Source organism: Oryzias melastigma, linkage group LG2 (genome assembly GCF_002922805.2).
Source record: "Oryzias melastigma strain HK-1 linkage group LG2, ASM292280v2, whole genome shotgun sequence".
NCBI classification, from domain to species: domain Eukaryota; kingdom Metazoa; phylum Chordata; class Actinopteri; order Beloniformes; family Adrianichthyidae; genus Oryzias; species Oryzias melastigma.
Genome location: NC_050513.1, coordinates 6,933,852 through 6,943,724, shown reverse-complemented (window position 1 = coordinate 6,943,724; position 9,873 = coordinate 6,933,852). Strand labels below are relative to the sequence as shown.

Genomic DNA, 9,873 nt, shown 5'->3' with positions numbered 1-9,873 from the left:
GAAAAGATTAAAGATCCAAAGACAGTTAAAAACACCTTAAAAAGGATTTGGGCTCAAAAATGCTCCTTTTTAATGTCTTTCCTACAGAACCACATCCTATTCTAAAGAACCAAAATGTCCCAGATTGTGAACATTACCAGATTTCAACCTGACAACACGAAGATTGTGTCCATATTACTTCACTATTCATCACTTTGTGCACTACATACAGCAGTCGCCATCCTTTAGAAATGTACAAATTTACAATTTCAAAAACCAGGGCTCTGGAAATGTCCCAGAAGTCTCTGCGAAAAATTTGCGTGGATTGCTGTTCGTTGGTTTGGAAAGCATAGACTACAAGGTATTGCGTTAGAACAAATTTTCATTCAAAAAATATTTAAATATATACAAGTTTTCTTCATCAGATCATAGTGGATTCATAAATAGTCTTAAAATGTTCATGTCTAATAAGGTTTTACTTTGACAAAGAGATGATGTCATATTAGCCTTAAAAATTAATAGATTAAAAAAGTAGTGCATGTTGTCCAAATTACATTAAAATCCAGGGCACTAGATAGTCCTGCACTATATATATATATATATATATATATATATATATATATATATATCTGCTTCACAAAGGCGTACACGGCGTACCATTGATTCAAACAAAGCAAATTTTGCTGGACATTATCTCACCTACAGAAGAAATGGGTATTCAACTGATTTTTAGTCATCTATTCTGGTCATTTTTTCAGTTTAGATGGCTTTTTCTCAAAAAGCTGACTCTATACAAAAGTGCGTTTATTCTGGTTCATTGTTCTAATTGATTGACAGCACTTATATTTATAGTCTTTTAGGGGTTAGGGGGAGATTTCAGATAGTCAAATCTACGAAAAACTAGTCAAATTTCTGTCGATAACGTGATTGTGTTTTCTCAAATGCAGCATCTTCAACCATCTGCCATAATGATACATGAAGACTTCTCCATTGAGATCAGTCTTCATAACACATGAGGTTATGCTAGTTAGAGATTTCTGGACCTGCTGGGTCCAGATGAGTCTTTCATTATTAATGCCATGCTTTCCATTTGTATTCTGCTTTCTGATTTCGTGCTTCAAAGTTTCCCCCAAAAAATAGTCAGTGAATAATCCCAGACAGCCCTGCTCTGACATTTGTCCTCAAGTTCCCCAGTCCGACGCCTTGAGGGTTGTGCACTTTAGCTAATCAGAGCCTCTTAACTTTTGCTGTGCAGCACTTAAGGACCGAGAGACGGTCTCCAACCCACAGCTTGCAAATAAAAAAAAGAGTTTTTTTGCACAGATTCAGGAACATTTCCATCAATTTCAATAATTCATGGCATGTCAGCCAAGGCTGATACCAGGTGAGTGAGGCTTTTCTTCTTCATAATACTGAATCCATAATTTGATAACTTGGATCTTCTTTTCCCCCTGAAAACCCAATGCTCTGCAGAGGCGCGACAGAAATGAAATGGCCTCAGGGGACACATTTTATCATTCCCTCTTGGGGCCCCGGAGTAGAAATGTAGTCTTTAAGCAAGCCAGTTTATCGCACTCATAGCTCAGCACATATTCCTAAATGGATTTGTGCTTCATTAAACGAGCTGAAACTGATTGCGAAAAGATAAATAAAAGATGCCAGACGCCTAAAGAGCAGGAGAAAACATTTTCAAATATGCTTTCTTCCCTTGAATGAAGAAAGATTTCTTGTCTAATTTTTTCTCCATCTAGCATCCACAAAATATGCATTCATTTGAATTAAGAACGTCAAAGTTGCGGTTGTTGAGACACTGAACCACCTTCCAGGATCTTCTTGTTCAGTTTTGTTTTACTCACTGACGGCTGAAGTGGAACTGATGTGAAAAAGAAGAGAAGGCGAATTTCTATTGATCAAAGAAGGTTCAAATCGTATCGATTGTCTCGATTGAGTCGAGTTAACTCCCAACCACACATTCCTTTTGTCTGAGGTCAGTTCAATACGAGCTCGAGCAGATTCCTGGCTGGAAGAACTGAAGTCCCCGTTTCTTTAACGTAACAAATTTCCTCACCGGGGGGGGTTTCGCTGGGGGAGGGGGCAACATCAAAGGACGACAATGCGCTAAAGTGGAACTGCATCCGCTCCTCGACTCAGCAGTCGGTGGGCTGAGAGTCCAGATAAGGAGTGGCAGTGCAGGCAGGGGGACGGACGAGGAGCTGACAGACAGCTCTGCTGCTTAAGACGGGAGGTTGTTAATAAATGACGGTTTCTACTCCCGAATTTCACAGTCAATAAGCAAAATACTTTTTATTTATCTTCAAAAATCCCTAAATGCCATTTTATTATTATTATTATTAATATTTATTTCTATAAACTTCTGTCTGATGTATCTTTGATAGTATTTTATAGCTTTAATGTTAGTATTTTTAATATTAGTATATTATAGCTGCAATGTTTTTTATGCTTAAATGTTTAGTTTTTATGCTAGCATTTTAAACTTTCATGTTATTTTTAAGTTTTCATGCTAATAAAAAATCAATGACTGTTTTTCTATACTTTGATCTTCTTAATCTGCTGTTGTATCTCGTTTGAGGTTATGAGGGTGCCAGAGCCTAACCTGGATACTGTTGCAAAGGTGGGGTAGACCCAGGTCGACAGCCTTTTGATAGTATTTCACAAGATTTTATGTTAGTATTTTATACTTTTATTTCGTAATTTATAGTTTTTATTACTTTTGTGTATTGTATTTCTTTTTAGTTTTCATTTTAGTATTTTATACTTGTATGTTAGTATTGTGAGGATAATGTTAGTATTTTCTACTTTTATTTAGCCATTTTTCAGATTTTATTTAAGCATTTTGCACTAAAGCAAGTATTTTTTTTTGTTTTTGTCTTAGTGTTTTAAGCAAGTATTTTACAAATGTTATGTTAGTATTTTATACTTTTAAGTTCTTTTTTGTTTTTATTTTAGCATTTTGTACCATTGTTAGTTTTTTTTTCCTCTTAGTATTTTATATTTTTATTTTAGTATTATGCAGATGTAATGTTAGTATTTTATACCTTTATGTTCTCTTTTTTTTAGTTTTTATTTCAGTGTTTTCTTCTATTGTTAGTATTTTTATGTTAGTATTTTTCCAATGTTTTGTTAGTATTTTATATTTTTATGTTAGTATTTCACAGATGTAATGTTAGTATTTTGTACTTTATGTTAGCATTTTATGGTTTTATTGATGGTATTTGACACTTTTACGTGAATATTTTCTATTTTTATATTAGTATTTGAGACATTTAAGTTATTTTTTTATTGTTTTTTTGTGGTATTATACAGATGTAATGCTAGTATTTTATACTTTTATGTTAGTATTTTACAGATGCAGAATTAGATTTTTATTTTTACGTTAGTATTTTATTTTAGTATGCTACTATTTTATACTTTTATGTTATTATTTTATAGTTTTTTATCTAAGTATTTCAAACTTTAATGTTAATATTTACTAGTTTTTATATTATAATTTTGGACTTTTAAGTTATTAATATTTTTGTTAGTGTTTTTCTTTAGTTTTTTATGGCTTTATGTTAATACTGTACACTTCTATGTTACTATTTTATAGTTTTTATTGTATTATCCTAGTAGATGATGCATACATATAGTAATATTATCACGTTGATAAGTTTAATTATTCTCCTGTAACAACTTTTGTTGAATTTACGGTTTTAAGCATGACAACGGACTATGGATGAATTTGATCAACAAATAATTTTTCTGGTTTTTAGAAAAAATAAAAACAGCAAATCACCCTTAAAAATGAATTAGGCACAATAGTGATAAAGTTAGACTCAATTATTTCTTAATAGAAAAAATGTTGTGTTGGATGTTGTCAAAGAGAACTAAAGCTGAGCATTTACATTTGTCTCAGTTTAGAACTTGAGCTTTTATTGAAGTAAATATGAAATAACAGAACGCGTATGAAAAAGATGGGCTTTGTTTAAAAGGCCATCTGAACTGCAAATAGTAGATATTCTACACACAAGTTTCAAAGCATCCTGTCTGTTCCGAACCAAAAATGCAGCTGGCAGTTTTGTAGGTAATTGCACCAATGATTCAATTGTACTGCTGCATATTAGCATTGGCTGTTGATAGACTTGTGTATAATTGACTTCAACAGGTTCCCTGCAGGCTTTCTTCCCATTTAGCACTCCCATTTGTTCGTATGTGTTTATAGTGACAGATAAATCCCGTCTGCATACATTAGCGTCTGTGGGTTTGCACTTGCCTAAGTTCATCCCCGTATTCCCTGCACTATTTTTGGGACACTTTCTTGGCTGAGAACTGCACAGCTCTGACCTGAAGGGGAGTGCAGATCTGGGCGAGGAAGTGGTAAACAAGCGATGCTTAAGAAGGATGCACAAACCCCGAGCTACACCAGTGGAGCCGCTCTGTGAAAGAGTCTGGTTGTACTGGGCCGCTCCCAAAGGGGAGCCTGTGTTTGTCCTTCCCTCCCCTTTGCAGCGGCACGCCAAAGCTGTCGCAGCAAATACATGTTTTACAAGTGGCCTGCTTTGATAAATATTACAATATGTTATTATATAAGACAGATTATGCAGTAATGACCTGAAAAGACGGCTCATCTTGGATTATGCTGCCATAGATTTGTATTCACTGAGAGTATCAACTGTTTGGTCTGGAAGGTAAGTTGTTCCTTCAGCTCAGAAGTGAGAGGGGTAATTTTTACTAAGGATGCACTGAGGATGGAGACTCGGAAAAATGCTAATATTAAAGATGAATTCATGTCCAGAAGGATTTTTGGGGGGTTAGGTCAGGGGTCTTAAACTTGATTGGTTTGGGCCAGTTATGACCAGCAGAATGTTATTTTATGGGCCCTACCTTGGTATAGAAAAGAATGCTTGTAAAGCTTAAGAGGCGGGTAGTGGGCCTTTGTCTTTATCTGTAGCGTCATGTCCATTGACTGTATCTGTGTACTGGACTGCCTACATTGGCTTAGGTGGAGACTCAGTGGTCTGGGTCCTTACACAAACCAGCCGCCTGGCGGACAGCATAGCGAGTTATTGAGTTCCGCTGCCCAGCGAGCCAGACTACTGAGTGCCCACTCAAGCCAGTGTGGGCAAACACAGGTGGGGCAACCATGGACCCCGTGGACAAACCCACCAGGGGCCCACCAATTCAGCCCAAAGGTAAACCATATGGGCCCCACATTGAAATGTTCACTGGGTGTGACCATTGTACATGAGAATTGGACCTAGTGAGCGTGATGTCAACCATATGACTAGTAATAGTTTTTTTGTAACACATATAATTCCACGTTTGAGCCTGACGGTGTCAATAAGCAGTAATTGGTCCGAGTCGTCTGAATTATCGTTTTAATGGCAACCATTCTTGCAAACCATGACTGAGTATGTTGGGAGTCCACACCCCTACCACTTACAGGGACCTACACGAAATATGTCAACTGTTTGAGATGAGACATTTGATTGGTCCATTTGTAATTATAGTCATTTGCACTACAGAAAAAAATATGACAGAAAAAATAGCATTAGCAAGAACATGTTAAGAAAAATGTTCCAACATTCCCCCCACCTGTGTCAAATGGATGTTTGACATCAAATTTGAAGCGAAAAATGGACTAATGTGCTGAGAAAAAAGGAAAAAATGTGCCAAATTAAACTTCCAGTATCCTTTCACAATTAAACTTTCTGGAATTTTGAAGCAATATGCCTGGATTTCTGTAGGTATTCCACACTTGCAACAACAGCACGGTGTGTGGTGAACAGCCTGACAACTGCCGAAGAGCCCTTCACCTTTTATGCCCCTTTGGTCCATCAAATGGAACTCATAGATGTGGAATTCAACTCTGACCTTAAAGTCAATTTTAGGTAGGTGGAATGGAAAATTGTTTATTTCAAGCAATCAAAGCAAGATTGATGCATAAACAAGACAACCAACAGAGGTTTATATCCATACAAAGATATAACCAACATAGGATAATGAGGTACAGAAGGAGGAGAGGTGAGCGAACAAGCTTGCCTGAGCTTTCCCAAATGTTCAAGCAGTGCCTTTTTGAAAGAACACAAAAGCACAGAAAGTATTTTTTTCAAACTTACTGATGATTGTCTACAAGAAATGTCAAGGATCTCAACTGGTTCTGTTCTCAAACTAAGCATGGCTTAAATTTTTGAGAAGCCCTGTCCAGTTTCTAACAGGAAGAAGTAGACGAGTATCAAGTAGGTAAACTGGGTATGAGGACCTTGGGTTAGGTCGTCTTCTCTACAGAGCTCCAGACTCTTTGACAAAGCATTGGTGTTTTTCCAGAGCATATAGATGACCTTTTGGAACATGATTATAATGGCCATAACCCTTGCTCAGCTGGCTTGAAAATAACAATGAGTCATCTGCATAAGGAGATACTCCAACCTAAATGTTAAAACCCTTGAAATAGTATGAGTCACAAAACGACAATCAGGACATTTGATGATTAGGTCAGACTCTACCCTCTAATGGCCTCAGTTTCAAACTAATGTAGAGGGTAAGGGCTGCACAGTGGTGTGATTAGAAGTCTCTCCTCACAGCAAGAAGGCCTTGGTTCAAATCCAAGCGGAGTCCTTTCTGTGTGGACTCATTCTCCCAACGTATAGATGTGGTTTTCTCCAACCACTAAAAACAAGCCTCAAAGGGCCAGGTCGTCATTGTAAATGAGAACTTGTTCTCAATTGACTTACCGGGAATAATCACATCCGTTTCAGCCTCTACGGGGACTTCTTTTTTTTCTTTTTTTTGTGTCAAAACGCTATCGACTTGAGAGAATGAACGGGGGTTAGAGTCTTAAAGCAGAGTTTCCTCCAGAATGGCAACAGGAAATTCCAATTAGCATGACATTTCCATTCACTGCAGTTGAAAAACATGAGTGTTGGTTGTGTCAGTTCTACGGTTTGCAGCGTGCAGCAGACATGATGGAAATCAAGCTTTAATTGGTGCCTCTGGCACAGGTAAAGAAAAAAAAGTGTACAGGTTTCGACTTGTTTCACATCCAGCTGACAATTTTTACAAAGTGAAACTTTTTAGGATGAAATTCCGAACCATCAGAAATGTAGCTTTTACCATTTAGGGGGAGCTACCAATCACAGTGAACTAGCTGTTAATTATTTCTCTGCATGTAAAGGTCGTTTTTTTTAACACTTTTAGCAAAAGAAATCCTCTAGAAGTAAAAGTAACATGAGGGACTTACTTTAGCTGAAAGAGATTCATTTTGAAGTCGAGAAGGAGACGGACAGCAGGTGAGTGTTCACAAGGTCAGGTCCGGTCAAAACAGCAACGTCCACGTCCACAGGCTCCAAGCAGCTGACCTGAAAGCCAAACAGCCCATGTGAGTTGCACAGGAATCCTTAAAAAAAGAAAAGAAAACCCTCTGTGGTATAAGCAGATGAGAATGAGAATACAAAAACCGACCAGAGGTCAGAATGTTAGTAGAAGGTCAAGAACATGGAAAAGACTGCAGAGCCACAGGAGGGGGTTCCAGAGGTGACAGGGGAAACTGGTTAGGCTGATTGAATCGTGTGAAGACAGTTATGAGAACAAGCAAGAAAACAGGCGAGAAATCTGTTTTGAAATTAGGTCAGGAAGCAGGATTTGTATTTGTGTTTCATCTCCATTCACCATTTGCCAATTCACCTGAATTTAGAACCAGCTCATGAGCCAATAGATAGAGTTAAAGCCTCTTTATAAATGCTAAATGGAGGATATTTGCCATTTAAATTCTTGTGGCCTTTATTTTGTTATAAAATTATGTATCCTGCTGCATATGGCAGAAAAATAAAGCAGAAAAATCAGTAAAATAATTGTCTAAAATTACATTAGACCAGTATTATTGGTCACCGTTGGAGCACCAGACTGGTAAGATGTTGCCAACGGGTCATGCTAAAGGGAAACCAAACCCTAAATCAACTTTTTTGGGGCAGTTGACCTCTATAAATCAGGCTTTAAAAGTGCTGTCTGTTGGTCATTGCCAAATTTTTCACAAGTTAAAATAAAGTTGTTTAATTCTTGAAAATATAGTGAAAAACCGTCTGTGTGCTGCCATCTACGGGTTCAAATGAGGTATTAAAGTTGGATTTTGTGATTGGTCAACTGGTGTACGTCCCAGAAGTTTCATGTCATCATGCTCTGCAGCTTCACTATAAAACTCTTGCCTCGTCTTTGGTTCTGCAACAGTCGGTCGTTATCGTGTTAGCTTTAGCATGATTTGCAGGCCTTCAGTTGTCGAAACAGTCAATCACAGATCCAAGCCACACCTCCGCTGCTCAGTCCGCAACCACTAGCCCCGCCCCCTTTTTGGTATTTTTCAAATCTTAGCTGAGAATTGAGTCAGCCTCCAACTGGCCTGTTTGGTTACCCTTTAAGCACCACAGCACAACAGAGAAGCTTCAGCTAATATGCATTTTACTGCCCTTATAGCTTAATAAAGATTTTTACACTTCCTGCAAAAACACAGACTCTTCAAAGTAAAAGCCAAAACATAGCTATAACAGTAGATGCAGCAGTTTTATACAAAGAAAACTTTGACAACGGTCACGTTCTTCATATTATAAAGCTTTTCCCAAATTGACAATGGGTCGTACTTTCCAATTTTACAATGTCTATATTTGTGTTAAAAATATGGGCGTGGCAAAAGGTAGCATTAGCTGCGATTGGAAAATTGGAAATTTTAGTTTGATACATGATTTCAATTTTGGTATTCATATCAGCGATTAGTCATTCAAAAAATATGGTTCTATGGCTCTATTAAAGGAGTCTGCAACCTTTAACACTGAAAGAGTCATTTGGTCCAGTTTCTTACTGACCAGAATCCAACGAGAGCCACGAAATTCTTATTTTTCTGTTTAGAAAAGTTAACTATTTATGTTTTGTGACCATTAAGTCATTTATTTATAAAATGCAACTTATGAATATTCATATTAACTACATTATAACAGTGTTTTATTTCGATTGTATTACTTCTGACAGCAGCATATACAAGATCCTTTCAAAATAAAACACATCCTGTTTCAAATACGATCCCACTGCAGTTGATTTGCAACTATACTTTAAGAACTTTACATCTGAAGAGCAAAATAAATGAATATTTTTAGAGTTTAAGCTTAATTGAATAATAATAACAACGGATTAAACCTTTTTTAGTATCATTTTGCTCAGTTTTCTGACATGTAAGCATTTTGGAGGAATGGTAAAGCTCCCAATACTCCTTGATTAAGTTTAATGGCAGTAGTAGTTAATAAAAGTAGTTGTTAATAAAAACTTGTTTAACTTGCTTAAACTTTAAAAATTGATGAAAAAAACTCAACTAACGAATCTGACAGTTTTCTTTCAAACTAGAGAGCCACAATCAAGAAATAAAAGAGATTCTGGAGCCTCATATGGATACTCTTATACCTTGTAGAGGCTATTTTTTTTCTTTAAAATATAATTTAACTGTTAATTCTGTGCTATATTGTTATTAAACTTGCTAAACGGTAGAGTCAGATAAGAGTCAGATTATATCTGAATCTTTAGGAGTCAAGAAGGTTGTTCAACTAGTTGTCAACTTTACCAAAATGTTCTTGTTTTTTCTAGAAGTAGTGTCAGTTTTGAGTTTAAAAATAAAACCTTGGAGCAGAGAAAGTTGAAGCTTCAAAAATAAATAAACTTGAAATTTTTGGAATATTTTTTCATTCCTTTTAGCCAAAAGTAATGGCAACTTTGAGGGCACATGTTGTGACATTTTATGTCCTGTTACTCACATGCATAATGACAGCAATTATAATCCTTGAGTACTTTGTTTGGAAATGCACTGTTTTAATTTAATGGCATTACATGAAGCCACCCACATTCATCATTTCCAACTTTCTA

General features: G+C 36.5%; 1 protein-coding gene across 2 annotated transcripts in view; it reads right to left on the bottom strand.

Annotated features, from left to right (window-relative positions):
• The window catches only part of spry2 (sprouty RTK signaling antagonist 2), a 356,144-nt gene that overhangs the window by 178,596 nt on the left and 167,675 nt on the right, over positions 1-9,873 (bottom strand). For both annotated transcript variants that reach the window (XM_024294322.2, XM_036215493.1), the window contains one exon: positions 7,217-7,334. The gene's annotated coding sequence lies outside the window, so the exon portion shown is untranslated. The remainder of the gene's footprint in view (positions 1-7,216; positions 7,335-9,873) is intronic.